Source organism: Hyla sarda, chromosome 10, assembly GCF_029499605.1.
Source record: "Hyla sarda isolate aHylSar1 chromosome 10, aHylSar1.hap1, whole genome shotgun sequence".
Classification (NCBI taxonomy): Eukaryota; Metazoa; Chordata; class Amphibia; order Anura; family Hylidae; genus Hyla; species Hyla sarda.
In genome coordinates, this window is record NC_079198.1 from 98,128,274 (window position 1) to 98,146,562 (window position 18,289).

General features: G+C 42.0%; 1 protein-coding gene across 3 annotated transcripts in view; it reads right to left on the minus strand.

Annotated features, from left to right (window-relative positions):
* Positions 1-18,289, minus strand: part of RERE (arginine-glutamic acid dipeptide repeats) — a 363,134-nt gene that overhangs the window by 329,093 nt on the left and 15,752 nt on the right. The window lies entirely within an intron of this gene.

The following is an 18,289-nucleotide window of genomic DNA, read 5'->3' on the forward strand; positions in this document are numbered from 1 at the left end:
GCCCTCTCCTGCCTGATAGCACTCCTCTGTGCCCTCTCCTGCCTGATAGCACTCCTCTGTGCCCTCTCCTGCCTGATAGCACTCCTCTGTGCCCTCTCCTGCCTGATAGCACTCCTCTGTGCCCTCTCCTGCCTGATAGCACTCCTCTGTGCCCTCTCCTGCCTGATAGCACTCCTCTGTGCCCTCTCCTGCCTGATCGCACTCCTCTGTGCCCTCTCCTGCCTGATAGCACTCCTCTGTGCCCTCTCCTGCCTGATAGCACTCCTCTGTGCCCTCTCCTGCCTGATAGCACTCCTCTGTGCCCTCTCCTGCCTGATAGCACTCCTCTGTGCCCTCTCCTGCCTGATAGCACTCCTCTGTGCCCTCTCCTGCCTGATAGCACTCCTCTGTGCCCTCTCCTGCCTGATAGCACTCCTCTGTGCCCTCTCCTGCCTGATAGCACTCCTCTGTGCCCTCTCCTGCCTGATAGCACTCCTCTGTGCTCTAAAACAAAATGTATTACAGAGAAAGCACGTAATGTGCACTTTTGTGTGCATTGTCATAACCTCTACAAGTCTCACAAAAGCTTTTTGTCCTTTACTGTCATTATGACACAGGCCTACATTTAACACATTTAGTAAAGGTTAGACTGTTCTTGTGCTGCAGTAGAACCGCATATTTGGTGTGCTTTCTGTATCAAGTACTACACTAGAGTAATTCTGATGAAACCAAGTTGTGGGAATTTGTACTATTTATGGTCATTGTATACCTTGTATATGGCATGTTTAACCAGATTTCTGCTCTGCAGGCTTCGAATATTAAGTTTTCCCTGAGCTAGTGGGTAAAGCCTAACATCTATGATGTTTCCATATATGGAACAGGAGATCCGGCACTTTTCTCTTTATAGTACAACCTAATAGCAACAGCATGGATGACATTGAACAATACTAAGCAGTGTAAGGCTACATTCACACTACTGTTGCGCCCCATCAAGAATGGCCATCAAACTTTGAGAGTTTGACGGCCAACATTTTGAATGGGCAACAGCGAGTCCCGATGGACCCCATTGTATAGTAAATGGGGTCAGTCAGGCGCTGCTGTTTTTCAGCAGGAGTAGCAGAAGAAAAAGACGGCGCAGGCAGTATTTTTTCTCCAGCTATTCTCCCTGGCGGGCCCGAAGGTAGTGTGAAAGAGGCCTAAGATGTCAATCAAGCACAGGGTAACCTCTAATACTCACAGTACGCTCTTTTGTAGTGTTTGGGCAGTCTGGCTTTTTCCAATAACCCCCCCTTCCCAGGTTCCGCCACACCCCTTCCCTCTCCTGATGGGCAACATGTAATGCAATCCATCAGTAAGCTGCTAGTCTACCTTGAAATTAAGCTAAAATTAAGCTAGAAATTACATAAAAATGTATGAAGTGTGTGGCGGGGTAGGGGGGTAATAGAATATATTACAGAGTTTCTTATGGCCACTTTAACTATTGACTCACACAAAGTTTAATCTTGAATTACAGAAATGAGATGCATTATGTTAGTAAAGTATGATGTTAGATTTCACCAGAAACTTACCATGGGTTACATCTTATAATGCAGATTGTACATGAGGCTGAGTTGCAATACCAAACACAGCCCATGGGCAAGAGGGGGGCTTTACGTCCCCTCCTTTTTATGGAAGCAGACTTTTCTAATGTTAGACAACCCCTTTTAGAAAGGGGTTGCCTAACACCCAATCGCATTTCCATAAGATAAAACAAAGAGATACAAAGTAAGAAAATAAAATGAGAATGCTTCCTAGTGAAGTATCCTGGTTGTTTTGTGAGTGCTCAGAAACAGTTGTATCAGCAGAGTGGATATTATTTCTTAAAACTGCTACAGCATGAACCATAAAAATGAACAATGAAAGGCGCTCAAGCACAGAAAAACGTGTTAATGGATTCTGATAACAGCAGAAACCCATCCACTGCATTCATTATTCCTGCTGCAATATATTTCAGTTAATCCTAAACAGGCCCAATTTAGCACAGCGCCACAGAGGACCAGAAATACACTGCATCAGGAGCGCCTTCCATTAACTCCTTCTCCTCCTTACCAGGTCACAGTGATAACGGCTGAGCTGTCCTTCCCACAAAGTAGTAAAGGGTTAAAATAAATCAGATCATTAGTGCCTTGGGTAGGACTCATGACTACTGGAGGAAACTCTTGGAATGGGTTCTAGGCATCAATTTATGCACATGTTCTGCTGGCGGTAGCTGTAAGCGAGGATTCCAAACAGTGAATCAGAATGGCACCCCTGCCACGCTGGAGGTGCCGGAGTCAAGTCTACAGCTCTACATGGTAATTATAGCGGTGCCATCAGAGACAAGGAGGGTCACTAGTAGCAGATATCAGATAGGCAAGAAAGACATGAGGAGATGAGGAGAAGGTTCATCATACTTACACAGTAGAGGACTGCATTACAAGCACTTGTCCAATATATTTCTATAATCCCAAATTCTCTCTTTTATGACCAAGTGTGATCCAGGTAATATGTGAATTACAGTAAATACTTGTCCGTGGTAGGCAACAGAACACAGTAAGTGCTAGTTCACATCTATATCACAACAGTATGCTGGGATATACGTTTAAACAGTACCTAAATATATGCTGTGGTATACCCATAGACTTCAATTATTTTAAAGTTGCCAAAAAAGAATGTCAGTTTGGACCAATTTGTCCCCTGTACATTTGTGTATGTTTTTTTTTTTGTGGGATAGAAAAGTTCTACATGCACTACTTTTCTGTACACAAAAAAAATTATAAAATTTATGCTGTGGCATATATGTGTTTTCCGTATTAATAACACAAGACGACATATAGCCGGGAATTGCACTTAAAAAGTTCCTTTTATCTAAATTTTTCATTCGGTACAAAAATTGTAATTGTTCTAGATCTCACTACAATTTTTGTATCGAATGAAAAATTGAGATTAAAAGGAACTTTTTAAGTGCAATTCCCGGCTATATGTCTTCTTGTGTGATTAATACGGTTGAATATGCTCAGGTGATGGAGCCCTGAGATAGACATTGGGAAGCCACCCTATATGTGCACACCTAGGTCCAAACTTGTGTTTGAATATATGTTTTTCCCCCATAGAAGCATATTAGTGACTTACTGTATGGTATTTGTTTAGTTTTTTGCTATTTTACAGGTTTTTACAAAGTAAAAAAATAAATAAAAAATAAATTACACATTGCCAATGTACACAATGCAAACGTATTGAAACTGATACCACAAACAAAAGAAGTATACCACAAAAATGAATGCAACATTGAGCCAAATTGGTCTTGTTTTGGTACATCCAGTGTGTGGTATAGATGTGATTGTGTGATGCACAAGTAACAATTTACTAGTTATGCCCCCCCTTTCATCCTGGTTATCGGCACAAAGCTATCATAAATCCACACACACACACACACACACACACACACACACACACACTTCCCAGCCCTGGTCAGCAGCTGAACTCACTGAGCAATGGCTTAATGCATTGAGCGCATGTATAGGTATAGGTATTGACTACAGAGTGCAGGGAGGGGAAGAAGGGGAGCTGTAACCATCACTTACTATGTGTGATGGAAAAATAGACATTACCTGCTGAGCTATGATCTCTATAGAACAGAAAGGGTCAGTCTACCATCAGGCCACAGTGAAAACTACAAGATTGTAAGATGCTTTTCTACAGTCAGTGACATAAGACCACACATTCAGAAGACACATTCCCTTTAAAAGTAGACCTGTCAGCAGAAGAGGAGTATAAATAAGCACATGGCTGGATGGACTAGTCATCAGGATTCCAGGAATACCTCTTTATCTTCACAGTCCTTTCCAGTGCAAATATATGTCTTTTTGTTATTAGGCAGACAAGGCTTAAAAGTCCAGGGGGTGTGTCCCAAGATGGCAAGTGCCCAGGTAAGTCCAGTCCATTTCCTCTTTAATATTATCCACTGACCCGCTTGTATCTACCTACAATGTTTGATAGAGAGGACATGGGTTAGACTTACCTTGCTCTTACAGTGCTGAAGAATGCCCCATGAACGTTTAAGCCTCATTTGCATAACAACTAAAAGGCTTATATCTCAGTACTGGAAAGGATTAGAGAAAACATTTTAAATAAAAAAATAAAAGCTCTATCTATCCATATGCTTCTATACATGCTGCTTTACGTCAGCTCAGACTGAGGGCAGACATGGGCAACCTACGGCACCTGCAGATGTTTTGGACTATATCTTCCATGATGCTTTGGCAGCATTTTTTGGCCAAAACATCTGCAGTGCCAAAAGGTTGCTCATGCCTGATGTAGGGTATGCTCACACTACGGAATTACAGGTATACAGGTATAATTCTAATTTAATCCTTCCAATAGTCATTAGCTTCTGAAGTTTTCTGTCTAACTGCTCAATGATGAGGTCACGTCCCGGGAGCTGTGCATGATGGGAGAATATCACCATAGGAGCTGCACAGCTCCCGGGACGTGAGTCATCAGAGAGCAGTTAGACAGAAAACAACAACTCAACTTCAGAAGCTAATATCTATTGGAAGGATTAAGATTTTTTTAATAGAAGTAATTTACAAATCTGTTTAACTTTCCGGAGCCAGTTGATAGATATATATATATATATATATATATATATATATATATATATATATATATATATATATATAAAAAGTTTTGGCCTGGAATACCCCTTTAATCATAAAAAGATTATGCAGAATGTAGATGATAACGGCGACACACTGAATCACAGTACAGCCTATGGAGTCTTCAAAAATGAAATGTCAGCACAGCTACTGACGCGGCACCGGATAGGCCAAAAAGGGGGAATAGCCTGTAAACTAGGTGGTCAACACTGCTTAGTTGTCAGCGGGTAGAGTGTTCAGGTTCGTGCCCCAAGAGAGGTGCCACAGCTACACCACTGTCTTCAACAGGGCATGGGCCCAAGTGCGCTCCATGGTGACCTCCCAGCTAACAATCTAGGTCAGTGGTCTCCAAACTGTGAACCTCTGGATGTAGCAAAACAACAACTCCCAGCATGCCCGGACAGCCATTGGCTGTCCGGGCATGCTGGGAGTTGTAGTTTTGCAACATCTGTGAAGTCTGTAGAAAATAAAAAATATGACCTACTATTATGTAAACACATAAAAAGCGTGATGTTTCCACTTAACAATAGTAAACGTGTTATTACTAATAATTATATATGAGCCCTTTGTGAGGGAGTCAGAAGTTTGGCTCCAGTCCCATGCCCATCACGTTATATCTTCATGCCCATCATTAAATAAGGTACAGGGTGGAATAACAGACGCAGAGACAGGTCATACTAAGGCAGAAAAGACTCCAAACAAGGGCGCTAATCCTTATGATATGCGGTGGGTGAATTAGCAGATTAAATAAAAATTGAATGGATGACTCAAATATAGCAGAACTTATACTTTATTTTCATAAAAGTGGTCTGCATGTACATCCATGGGCAAGACGCATTTCGGGTAGAATATTACCCTCTCTCAATTGCAGATGTATGCATACATCTGCAATTGAGAAAGGGTAATATTCTACACGAAACGCGTCTTGCCCATGGATGTACATGCAGACCCCTTTTATGAAAATAAAGTATAAGTTCTGCTATATTTGAGTCATCCATTCAATTTTTATTTATTAATTTATTTATTTTTAATCTGCTAATTCACCCACCGCATATCATAAGGATTAGCGCCCTTGTTTGAAGTCTGTTTTTTCTTTTCTGCCTATTACTTTACCAGACCTCCTGCCAGAGTCTCCAGTTAAAACTCCATCGGCCGGTTATTCCCTAAAGACCACCCTGTTTCTAGGGGTTACGTGATCGTTACCTGCATCTATCAGGTGAGAGTCTCCAAGAAGGTCGCTCACCCTTCTGTACAGTCGCAGGATTATTCGAGGCGCTGCCCTCCTTTTTTCTTTTTATATATTCATGTCATACTAAGGATCCAGGGGAAAAAAAATCATATAGAACATTACCCTGGATTGTTACAGAGTTTGACAAATCCTAGGCATCAGGTTGCCCATGTCTTTGTCAGCCCTTTCCAATAAAGAGTGTCCATCTTTTTAAAAAAAATTAAAAAAAAAAAAAAAAATTTACCTACCCACCTCCATCTCCATTCCCATGCTTATCCCCTGTGCTGCCTATGGTAGGCACTATGGTGTTTAAACTGCGGCAGTCACCTGACGTCCTCAGCTCATCAATCAGGCGCCGAGGCTGCTGCAGTCACGTGACACACTGGAGGCAGAATGGGGGAATCCGTCCAGGAGTGGAGGTAAGTTTAAAAAAAAAAAAAAATTTTTTTTTTTTTTTTTTTTTAAAGCTGAAAGGACACTAGGGACAGTTTTGACTTTGACACATGGGGAAGATGAGGGAACAGTAATGAATGATCACATGATGTTGCATAATGTCCCACTGCAAGATGTGCAGCATTTCGGCTGCTAAATATTTTTTTGCTGACTCCTAGATTTATAAATAAAAAAATAAAAAACTTGGCAAGCCACCATAGTGAATAAGCAGTCATTGTTTATCTGGTCTTTGGGCCAAGCCTTCCAAAAAAATTATATCCACCCAATCCTATAAATCCACCTCACTCATAAAGCTAGCAGCTTCCATAAGGAAAATGGTATACAAGAATCACTGAAAGATAATATTCCTCCTTAATGGAAGCAGATTTACCCTCTATAATATTCCTGCCAGCTATAAAGCCTGACATCTTGCTGGAGTTAATACGGCCTGGGGACACGGCACAAAAAACTCCTGGAGTTTAGAATGTGCATTTCCAAATATAATTAATCTTCTGGTTATTGCCCTAAAAACATTAAGAAATTGTGTCTTTTCTTTCTTTTTTTTCCTTCCTTAGAAGAGGCAATCTGCATGCTAATATCGTCCTCTACCTGCATGCATCCTTTTATTCCAGATAGTCTGCATGCAGCATAATTAGCTGGAGCTCAATAAGTTCCATGAAAGATAAGGATTTCTGGCAAAGCCTGAGTGTTCTTGTGTGTGCGGAGAAGAAAGGCAGGAGCAGAATCAGGTAGAGCCCAAGCTCTGCCGTCTCAATCAAAGCAGCTGCAGATGCGAGCCCTGACACGGATAATAAGCCTCCATCCTTCCAGAGGACCAGAGCCAACTGGATAATGCAGAATGATTGCTCGCACTGTCAAAGCCCACTACATATTATTTAGAAAGCTCTGTAAGTGCATTAAAACAGAAGAAATCCAAATCCAACATGCCTAAATGTGTTCACATTCATACAAAGAATAATCATCATAATCCCCAGGCGGTTTGCAAGGTTATCCTTTGTGCTACAGATATGCATCCAGAATCTTGATCCAATTGCATCTCATTCCTTAACACTCTAGTGTCTGACATACCTTAAAGGGGTATTCCTAGGAAAAATGTTTAAAAAATTCTATATCAACTGGCTCCAGAAAGTTAAACAGATTTGTAAATTACTTGTATTAAAAAATCTTAATCCTTCCAATAATTATCAGCTACTGAAGTTGAGTTATTTTCTGTCTGGCAACAGTTCTCTCTGCTGACATCTCTGCTTGTCTTTGGAACTGCACAGAGTAGAAGAGGTTTGCGATGGGGATTTGCTTCTACTCTGGACAGTTCCCGAGACAGGGGTCATCAGAGAGCACTTAGACAGAAAAGAACAATTCAACGTCAGCAGCTCATAAGTACTGAAAGGATTAAGATTTTTTTAATAGAAGTAATTTACAAATCTTTTTATATAAAAAAAGAAGTTTTTTTTCCTGCATAACCCCTTTAAACTGGAATCTCATTCATGGTCAACACTGGCAACAAAAACACAGGTTTACCGGTGTATCCACAGCCGCATTAGAATGACTCCCATCAATTGTGTCAGGGCATAATGGGAGTCTTCCTCTAATTCCCTTTATTAGAGGATTATTTACACCAGCGTTATTTACACAAGTCTAGAAATGCGATTTACAAATCTGCTGTCAAAATAGACAAAGTCATATGTTTTAGGATTGCTAGGCTGTACTTGATCTGGCCACAAGGGGCAGTATGTCACTGCAGTTGCAATTTACCATGACTACAGGTGTTAAGTCTGTATTTGTGCGAGGGGCGTGAGTATCTTATGCCCCCTGCACTTCTAGGTGGGGCATTAAGGAATTGTGTGTAGTAGGTGGGGGTATATAACGCCCCTGCACCTACTGGTGGGGTGTACGTGCCGTTTTGTGGATCTCGGACTTCACGCTGTATGTCGTCACGCTTTCCGGTACCCGTGTCAGCTACAACCTGGCCTGCAATGGTTACTGGCTCAGATTTCTTTCCTGCTGATGGCAGGATTCGCGAGTATACTGGGCTCAGGCCAATGGCTCCACTCGCAGCGATTGTCTGATGCAGGCCAGGCGTATTTGTTTTCCTTATTGTTTTCCTGCTTCAGCTCGGATGGCAGGTGGGTAGCTTGTGCTGGATGTATTACACATTCGACTTGGCGGGGTGTATGGTGGTGTGATTCTGGGAGGAGATACACATCGCCCATCTCCGTTCCTCTTCCCCACAATTGTGTCTTCTGCTCCAGTCCCTCCCCTCTGATTATGCAGCTCCCCTCCACAGTGTCATTTTCTCTGTCCCTATGCCTTCTCTATTCCCTCCCGATGCCTCTTACCTCTCACCCGGTCATGTGTTTTAGGGTGGCAGCTGAGCGGCAGGCCCTGCGCTGCCGCGACAGCCCAAACTTGTCAGGCGATTGAAACTCCCGCCAGGCACTCGCTGCTCCTCCCTGTGTTTGAGTTGGTACAGGTGGAGCGGCTATGGCATGTTGTGCAGTCCCGCCACCCCATGGTTTCTGCGGGCAGCGGGAGCATCTGGGCGGCAATCAGGAGTGTAAGCAATGCACGGTGATGTGAACGAGACGGTTCTGTTTGGTGCACGAGTCAGACCTGTGTACCTGTGTAATAAATTTGGTTGGGAATGCTGGTACTTGTAGTTTCTTTGCTTTGTTAAATCCACCTTTGCCATACATGCATTACTACACCTTAGATAGTCTTACTATGAAAAGAAAAAAAAAGAAAACAAACAACCCTCTGTACATGCTAATGATGCGGCTAGCAAGGCGCACATCCCTCTTCTACATCATCTTTAAGGTTTAATATAACACATATGTCAACATGGTATTAGCAGCAGTGTTTTCAGTTCATATTCATGTACCATACTTCGTTCTATGCACTTGCACTCATGTTCCTGTCCAGTGTACCTTCCTACGTTTTCCATGCAGTGTGTTACATTAACGCTTTCTATACTGTATTACATGAGTATGTTGATGTTTAACACACTTTAGTTCTTTCTATGCAGGATAACACGCTTATGTTTATATCTAATATTACCACGCTCATGTTTTCTATACAGTGTTACACACCTATGCTTTCCGTACAGTATTTTTCCATATGGTATTTACATACGGGATAACCCGCTTATGTTTCCATACGTGATAACCCGCTTATGTTTCCATACGTGATAACCCGCTTATGTTTCCATACGGGATAACCCGCTTATGTTTCCATACGGGATAACCCGCTTATGTTTCCATACGGGATAACACGCTTATGTTTCCATACGGGATAACACGCTTATGTTTCCATACGTGATAACCCGCTTATGTTTCCATACGTGATAACCCGCTTATGTTTCCATACGGGATAACACGCTTATGTTTCCATACGGGATAACACGCTTATGTTTCCATACGGGATACCAAGTTTTGTTTTCTATACGGTATAACACTCGTGTTTTCCCATACGGTATGATACGCTTGTTGACCTATAGTTTAACACGCTTATGTTTTTTATACAATGCTGAGCAAATGTTCCTATGGTAAATGATATTACACATGTGTTACTAAGCATTACCATAGCATTGTAACTACCTACATGTGGTATTGTTACTACGCTTGTTACGATAGGATATTTACGGCACATTTGCTGCTATGGCAGTGTTACCGCACATGTTCCTATAGCATTGGTACTATGCATACGTTGCCATTAGCTTATTACCACACAGATGTTACTGTAGCATTGTTATTGCGCATAGGTTGCTGGTTTGATACTAAGCATGTTACTATAGCATTGTTGATATAGATTGTTACTATGCATGTTAAAATGGTTTTATTACTACGCTCAGGTTTCCTATAGCATGGTTTCTACGCAATATTATTTTAGTATTTGTTACTACGCATTCTTACTATAAGCATTTGTTATTACACGTGACTATAGCATTGGGTTACTATAGCATATGGTGATAAGAGTTTGTGGTTTTAGCATTTGTTACTTGTTTGAAAGGTTACGGTAGCGAGATTACATGGCATTGTCACAATGCGTATGTTATCGTAGCTTTGTTACTTGAATATGCGTTGTTGAACACTGTCGTTTTGTTAAAGTCATGGTAGTGTTACTTTAGCTTTGCATGCGATGCATACCTTAGTTTAGATTGTTGATATGCATATCTTGCTATAGCACTGTTATTACGCATAACTTATTTTAGCGTTTGTCTCTGCGCATGTTTTTAACTTGAGCGTGAGTTTTGAGTGGGTTAAATTACCTACGCACATGTTTCTGTAGCATTGTTGCTTTGCGTGTTATGTCAAGTTTGATTTCTACGCTTACGTTATTTTGCATGTGTTTATATAGCATTGACCACTGCGCCCATGCGTATTTTAGCATTGGTTACTACATTTATGGGATGTGTATTTGGAATGCACCACACTGGTTATTATTCCTGACACATTTTCTGATCAGTAACCTCTGGACACATAGGCAATGTATACCCGGCATACCTGCCATGTCTGCAGGGGGATGCATTGCATAGTTATTGTTAACTGACACGTGTTTTTCAGAGCAATACCATCAGGACACACAGGTGGTTGTATACCTGTTATGACTGCCACGTCTTCAGAAAGTTTACATGTAGTTTAGGAGCTTATGCTTGCAACATGTGCGGGGGGGGGGGGGGGTGTACTTATTGTTGCTGACACGTCTTCAGAGCAATAACATCACAACACATAAGCAGTTGTATACCCATCATACTTGCCACGTCTGCAGGGGATGCTCTGCGTAATTGTTGCTATGGACACATCTTCAGAGCAACAACATCATGACACATAGGTGGTTGTATATCCTTCTTACCTGCCATGTCTGCAGGGGGATGTACTGCGTAGTTGTTGTTGTTACTGAAACGTCTTCAGAGCAACATCGTGACATAGGTGGTTGTATACCCTTCAAACCTGTCACATCTACAGGCACGATGGTTTTGAAAAGACCTGTCACGTCTTCATACCCATGAAGGGATCAGTCACTCACGGCGGGACGTCACTCCTGAGACCAGTTTGAGTCAGAAGCTTGTCAGTTTAGGTATGGTTTAGTTTTCAGGTAAGGGGCTCATTCGAGTATAGTACGAGTACAGGCGATATGGCACCACAAGGTTATTATTACCAAAGGTCTGTCAAGTAGTTTTGTTCTTGTGTGTCATTTTGCCAACAGTTTATTTTTTCCTCTTAATAGCAGGGACTGGGATAGTGTCATGTTATGTCTGACAGGTATCTATCGGTTCACTCTTGCTATGATGTCATAGGTAAGAATGTTAATATGTATATATCAGCTAGTATGTCAGCCTGGTCCTTTACAGTGCCGGCTTGTTTCCTTCAGAGCAGGCGTGCCTACCATAGCTTTTCGGTACTAAGTGTCGATTACTAGGATAGTTAGTTTGCAGATTCTACTTTCTGACTCTCAAGTTATATTCTAAATATGGGTTGTGTTAGTCATTGTGGTATTTGTTTAGGATGATGAATTCTGTCATTTATCCTACCTGGTTTACATTTTGCCCTCTAAAGGAGTGCCCTGGGTCATGGTTATGGGCATAAATCTACCACTTTGTTAAGTTTGTTTTCATACAGGTATGTATGTATGTATCATTATAATCACGAGCGCGAAGCCCCGAGCACAGATGTAATTCGCACATGAATGGAGATTGAAGGGGATGTCTAATCCAAGACCACCAGCAGAACCCTTTATAAAAGGTGTTATTAACTGATCCCCTCAGGTCTTGCTTGAGGACTTAGGACATGCTGTTGATTTTGCTGGGGGAAACCATGGCCAGCCAGGAATCTCCTATGTGATATGTACTGGGAAAGTAGTATTGCATGGCCATTTATGTAATGCAAAGGTGGCTTAAGTATGGGAAAATGGGAGAGGCCCTTTGTTTAGGTGGCTCATACAGGGTGTCACAAGAGGAAGACCGTGTTATACAAGGTTTATATGCCCGAACAGGGCATATAAACAGGGTCCGACAAATCGGTGGATCAGTTATTGCCATGTCTGTGTTTATGCAAATAAGCTATCTCGGTGTACTCAGGCATTTCCAAGGTCCCATGTAGAGATGAGCGAACTTACAGTAAATTCGATTTGTCACGAACTTCTCGGCTCGGCAGTTGATGACTTATCCTGCATAAATTATTTCAGCTTTCAAGTGCTACCGTGGGCCGGAAAAGGTGGATACAGTCCTAGGAGACTCTGAAGTTTGTGACCAATCGAATTTACTGTAAGTTCGCTCATCTCTACCACCAATCGACAAACCGTAAAGATCATTGTCACCTGGACAAGTTATACCAGGTGATGCCGATGACAGAGTCCCTTTAAACAGTGTGTACCCATAATTGGTGCCAAACCCTTGTTAAAAAGGGGCACAATAAATATTGAGGATCTACAGAGAAAAATAATGTTTGTAAAAGGATGGATACGCTGAAGCCTGCAATGCATGAAGGCTATGCACCTGTCTACTATAGACAAACTCTTTCCTGCTTCTAAGGGACAATGTTTCCATATATACGGCATCCAAAGAAACTATACAAAAACCTGACACAAAGACCTTCTTCCATGGTTTTTCTATCTGAAGTGGCATTGGCTTGCTCATGGCATTAGCCCATCACATCGCAGCTGGAGTGGATACAAAATAGAGGAGACAGATCAGCATTTCCATTATTTTTTTCCCCACATTTTGAAACCACTCACAACATGGCTGAAAAAAAAAGAAATAAAAAAAATAAGAACACTAAAAACTGTGTACAAGAACCCAGCTTAAAACTAGCCACCCAACACACTGGCATTTATATGCACATCTACCACCCCCATAAACACTCACATAACACTGGCACATTACCCAGAGCTGAACACAGATGAAATCATACTCCAAGACAACTTCAAGACGTTTACAAGAGATCATAAAACCCAAGATAAACATCTAGTTACGAGTAAACCTGCTTGTCATGAGACTATAAAATAAACCAGTTCTACCGCCCCACACCGTAAACACCAACTATTTTCATCCAAGCACAGCAAGAATAAAACATATGCCATCTATGGGCTTGATACTGACTGTCTATCCTTACTACAGGTCAGCCACATTCTGGATTTGGACAAATGCATATTTTTTTTTTAGGAAAAATCGTGTGCAACATTCACTTGAGATGAACCAACTCATCTCCAACCACAGTCCCTTCAAAAAGCTAGCCAGTGGTGACAGGAGCTGGAACCCCATCGATCACATGTAGGAGGACCTATACTAAGGATATCTAACTACATAGTATAAATTTTAACTTCCCTGAAAGTACACACTTCCCCCTAAAGATCTCTATATAGCACTGATACCCAACCAGTGGCTCCTCAGCTGTTACAAAACTACAACTCCCATAATGCCCAGACAGCTAAAGTTTTGCAACAGGTTGGGAGAACACTACTACAAATTAATATTAAAATAGAACAGTGTATGGACAACTTAAAAAGCACATAAAATACAACAAAATATATAGAAAGAGGTGACCTAACCATAACATGAACCTATTAAATCAGCAAGAACTGGGAATATAATGAGTCCTTAAAGGGTAGCTCCCACCATCCTATTTTTTTTTCTGTCCCTGCCTATTGCCAATCTATCCCTAACCCCCTCCTTGCTTTTAATTTTTCATTTTATTATATTAAAAATAACTTTTTGTCTGCCTGGTAGTGTGCTCGCTACCAGGCAGACTTCCCCAGCAGGCACCACGTCACTGATGCCTGCTGGGGACAACACTTCCGCCCTTAGTTTATCTACACAAGGTGCCTCCAGCTGTTTCACCACTACAACTCCCAGCTTGCCCTGACATCTATTGGCTGTCAGGGCATGCTGGGAGTTGTAGTGAAACAGCTGGAGGCACCCTGTGTAAACAAACTATAAGTTAGTGCCATGCAGCGCTACGGCACTAGCCCGTTCCCTCCGTCAAACCCCCATACCCTGTTCCCTCCATCACCCCGTTACCTCCATCACAACCCCCCCGCCTCGCATACCCCGTTCCCTCCGTTCCGATACCTGCAGAGTCCGACAGCGGGCGTGCAGGGACAGCGGCGGCGACATTTGCGGGAGGAGTGGCCTCCCAGCCAGTGGCCGGGGAGCCAATGCGCTCGCTCCCGCCTGTCTGATTGACAGGCAGGGAGCGAGAGCAGCCTAAATGAAAAAGGACTGATTGCCAGGCCAAAATCAGTCCTTTTTCAGGCGTGACGTCACGCCAGGCTGCAGCCGGCCACTTGGAGGGTGACCCCTAGTGGCCGGTTTTTAAACGTAAATTTCACCATGATAATAAAAAAATAATGACAATATATAAGAGATATGTTGTAGTACATAAGTACTACAACATATCAAAAAATAAAGTTGGTGACAGTGCCCATTTAAGATACATTAACGAATGAAGAGGCATTTCCAAGGATATTATATCCAGATAATGCCAATGAAGAACGACAGTAAAGCAGTAAACTAAACTTTTGCTGCCAGCTAAAAGGACATCGATTCTGGAATCAATAACTGGAAAAACAGGGTCTAGTTCTAACTAGTAAATAGGGCAGAGACACTTCAACACTAAGAACTGTAAAATTATTTTACTAAATGGAATCACACACATAAGCAAGCAATAAAGTATTGCCTATAAATAGCCTCAGCGTGACCTGAATAAAATACAGCACTTTAACAAGTTAACAAGTCAAGTGACCAGTACCAATAATGGTAACCCAGTTAGAGGCAAAAATGCCCAATATGCAGAAGTTAAGAGTTACCTTATCACCTGATTTTTACATTTGGTTGTCTGTCTGTCTGCACCTCATATTCCCACTCAGCTGAGCCTAAAATCACAGCCCCATATTCATGCCCCTGACTTATACCCCTGAGCCTCATAGTGACCTCCTCCAACTTCATCAGCCTCATTCATCCCAGAGGGTAAAAAAAACACCCAGCCTCATATTGTTGCCCAATTCACACCCCATGAGTCTGCCACCTCCTTCTGATCGCATCAGCCTCATATTCATCCCTGAGCCTGATTCACAAACCCTCAGCCTCATGTTCATGCCCGATTCACCCCCGCCACCCCTTAGCTAGCTTCATAGTAACCGCCCCTGAGCATTATTTACAGCTCATCAGCCTCATGTTTACACCATAGCCGAATTTCTGCCCCCTCATCTCATATTCACCCCAAGCACCTGTTTATGCCCTTGAGGAAGAGTTACACCCCTTCAGCCTCATTCATACAATCCCAGCCTCACTGCCCGATTTGCTGTTTTCCTTTCCCTCCCCCCCCCCCCAGAATGAACTGACATACCACTTAAAAATAGGGTAAAATCCAACACGTGTGCCCATTCACCTTATATTAGGTTCAGTCAAACCAGGTGCCGCAAGGTTTGGCCAGCTGTCTAAGGTGTACGGTGTCCTTTATATACAGACATGATGGTGTTGGTGGAGAGAAGGGTCAGGTGTGTGATATTTTTTCTGCCCAACCCTATTGTGTTAAAGGGATTCTCCACTATAAGATGATTTTAGTATGTACCTGGCAGACAGTAATGGACATGCTTAGGAAGGATCTGTGCTTGTCTTGGGGCTATTTGTTGTGAGATTACCATAACACTGTGGCTAGCTTTTTGTGAATTGGTATTTTCTATTTCAGTTTTCAATTTTGCCTACAAATCCCATAATTCCATTTTCCTCCCTCCCACACATCAGCCACCCCACCCATTCAAAGATAAATGAGCTGCATCCATTCAAAACACCTGTGGTTTTCAATCAGGGTGCCTACAGCTGTTGTATTAGTTGCAGATTGATCTCTCTCCCACCAAGCGATCGCTCCACCCATTGAAGCAGACAGGCTCCCTGTCATCAGCTGACTAGTGAGTCAGGTCTCAGCCGCATTGCAACCTGGGAGACAGTCATTTTGTATGCTGTTAAAAATAAATATTGGGGTGAAAATCACATAAGAATTGAGAGAAAACCGTCACACGGGTACAGATGCTATATTATGAACTACACTGTAGCAGAGTCAAATAAAAATAAAAAACCCTGGAATACCCCTTTAAGAGGGATAAACCAGTGCCAGAGGAGTCTGGCTGTGGCTTACCATTCCCCATAGACTAAATAAACATAAACATTTGATCGTGTATTGTTTTGTAACCCGCTACCGAATTCACCTGCGCAAATATAATATGCCATGTGTCAGAAAGCTCTGTAGAGAGTATATTTGGGTCTATCTATATGTGGCAGATGAGGTGCACTACTTTCGGAGCAACTAACAACCATGTGGCACAAACCCCACATGTGGTTTTAACTGGTGGCAGAAAGTTTAACATATTTGTAAATTACTTCTATTAAAAAATCTTAATCCTTCCAGTACTTATCAGCTGCTGAATGCTACAGAGGAAATTCCTTTCTTTTTGGAACACTGATGACATCATGAACACAGTACTCCCTGCTGACATCTCTGTCCATTTTAGCAACCATGCATAGCAGATGTAGGCTAAGGGCAGCATGGTGGCTCAGTGGTTAGCACTGCTGCCTTGCAGAGCTGGGGACTTGCGTTCAAATCCCACTAAGGACAACAATAAATAAAGCGTTATTATAATAACGTCAGCAGAGAGAACTGTGCTCGTGATGTCATCAGTGTTCCAAAAAGAAAAGAATTTCCTCTGTAGTATTCAGCAGCTAATAAGAACAGGAAGGATTAAGATTTTTTAATAGAAGCAATTTACAAATATGTTTAACTTTCTGCCACCAGTTGATTTAAAAGAAAAAAGGTTTTCACCGGAGTACCCGTTTAAGTATTAAGAAAAGGAGCCAAAGAGCAAAGGTAAGTCCCAAACCAATAGCTGACAGCTTCTAAACTAGTCATTTGTGCAGTCTGAATTCCATTTCAAGAGCCTTTCTAGATGTAGCAGAAAATATAATGGACTACATTCAGTCATATAGAATAAATGGCAGAATGTGTGCATTCTGTGCGGCTCATTCAGGCCCATTTTACTTCTGCTTAGTGGTTCAGTTCTCCAAAGACCGAGTTATGTTTAGAAGGACGCAGAACAAGCTCTTCAGTGTGAATTTCATGTATAGTAATCATTGGAGTAGTACTACGTTGTGTCCCTGCTAAGGACTAGTCAACAGGCTCTATACTATGAGTGCTGACACAGAAGCTCTTGTCTATAGCCGCCTGCTATAAAGGGCTGTCAATTCAACCTCTTTTTCTTATGTACAAAAACAAAAAATGTTAATCAAATGAGTGATTTGTCTCTTATAGTAGAAAAAATATATAAACTATTACCAGCTAAAGTTTTCATATCACAGATCGATGTTGCATATTTTTAGGATTTTACATTCAGAAAACTTTGGCGTAACTTGGGGACAAGGAGGCCACCATACACCTCAGTCAGCTGAACCTGCCGCTTTAGTATAACGTGTAAGTATTTCTGACAGTAGTGTGAACAGAGTCCAAGATCTATCCACAATGGCATTCTATATATTTTTTTTTTTTTTAAACAGAATCGATCACTAATAGGACAGCTGTCACAACCACTTATGGTCAGTTTGATGCTATAGAACTTCTGGAAGGGACCACTGCTGTTGAGGCGCTATTAGACGGTACCCAGACTCCCTGAAACACTGAACACTGGGAAAGTGCAATGGGGAATGTAAATTGAGCACAACCTTTACTTGTTACAGCCAGGAGAGGAATAGGTTTCTGAGGTACAGGTGGGGGGGGGATGGGGCTATTCAGGCCAATGGCCCAGCTATGTACCTCCAGACAAGTATCAGCACTTTTACCCAAGAACTTAGAGAAGGGTTTGGTGCCACCACTCCATCTATTTTCCACTGTTCTGAATAGTAGCTTTGTGCTCTGGATTAACCTTTCATATCCCTACATCAAAAACTTGGCAATTCCTATCTATCCTCCTCATA